Raw genomic sequence first — 1,442 nt, 5'->3', positions numbered from 1 at the left:
TCAGCTCGACAGGAAGCTGAGATATCAGCAGATGGAAACAATTAGTTCTAAGTTGGTAGGAACAGACCGGAGTCCTCTAGTCCTTAGTGCATCCTTTTCTCTTCTGTAAATGCCTTTAAATTAATTTAGACTTGAGAAAAGGTGTATTATTTTCAGAACTGCCTCAAATTGTTTTGTGTTTAAATCGAAAAAGATGCATGTATCCCCGTTTCCTGTATGTTTGTTCTCTCTTTACACCACCACGTTGCCCATTTGTACCTCAGCATGCCCTGCTCATGGAGCACTTTCCTGCAGGTAAGTAGATGCACCCAGGGCCTGGTGGCGGTGTGCGTCTTACTGACGGGTAGCCATAGAACTGGTTTTGAATATTGTTGAAACAGGCAGTACTCACACCTCGTCATTAGAGATGCAGTCTGAATGCCGGAGCATCCACAGCTCTTCTGTGTGGAGAGAGCTGGAGTCCTGGTCCACACCCTGCCATTTGGACTGCAGCAGCTGCCTTCCTGTCTTAGGTCTGCACGTCATGGGTCACAGAAGGAAAAGCTGTCTTTAAATGTGTGTGTGTGTGTGTGCGCGCGCGCGTGTGTGTGTGTGTGCGTGTGTGTGTGTGTGTGCGTGCGCGTGTGCGTGTGTGCGCGCGTGTGTGTGCGCGTGCACGTGTGTGTGTGCGCGCGTGTGTGTGTGTGTGTGTGTGGTGTATGATTAAACATAGCTTCTGGTTGTCTTTTTACTCCTGAATTTCGATTACCTCTTTCTGCAGATTTTTTTTTTTTTTTTTGGTTCTTTTTTTCGGAGCTGGGGACCGAACCCAGGGCCTTGCGCTTCCTAGGTAAGCGCTCTACCACTGAGCTAAATCCCCAACCCTCTGCAGATTTTTAATCACTGGTGTGATGAATTTGTTTAATTCATATTGTTCACAGTCCACTGAAAACTTCTTAAAGTTTGTTCATATACAAAATGGCAAACTACTGCATATGTGAAGAATGCGGTAAATAAATTTATTTAGAAAAAGACCTTCAGTGTGTGTAGCTGTTTGCATCTGTGGTGAATATGCAGATCAGAGGGCACTGGGTGTGGTTCATTCACCGCTTCCTTAGTCCCTTGAGTCTCCTCAACCCGGACTCATGCTTGACTAGAAGGCTGGTCAGCACCTTGGTCACAGGCGCACGATTTTAATTTTATATATTAACACACTGTTGCTGTCTTCACACACACCAGAAGAGGGCATCAGATCCCGTTATAGATGGTTGGGAGTCACCATGTGGTTGCTGGGAATTGAACTCAGGACCTCCAGAAGAGCAGTTAGTGCTCTTAAATGCTGAGCCACACTTTTGTTGATTTTTATTGTCATTGAGATAGTCTCATACTGAAGACTTGAGTGGCCTGGAAGTCCCTACATAGACCAGGCTGGCCTAGAGATTTGTCTCCGCCTCCCCCGTGCT

General features: G+C 46.3%; 1 long non-coding RNA gene across 1 annotated transcript; it reads left to right on the top strand.

Moving 5' to 3' along the window:
• Positions 1-263: 263 nt before the first annotated feature.
• LOC148001704 (uncharacterized) lies at positions 264-1,013 on the top strand. The gene is made up of 2 exons (XR_015636050.1): positions 264-294; positions 381-1,013. It is a non-coding gene; the product is annotated as an uncharacterized LOC148001704 (long non-coding RNA).
• Positions 1,014-1,442: the final 429 nt, after the last annotated feature.

Source organism: Rattus norvegicus, chromosome 13 (genome assembly GCF_021556685.1).
Source record: "Rattus norvegicus strain SHRSP/BbbUtx chromosome 13, alternate assembly SHRSP_T2T, whole genome shotgun sequence".
Taxonomy (NCBI): Eukaryota; Metazoa; Chordata; class Mammalia; order Rodentia; family Muridae; genus Rattus; species Rattus norvegicus.
Note: the sequence above shows the minus strand (reverse complement) of the source record. Positions and strands in the feature narration are given on the sequence as shown.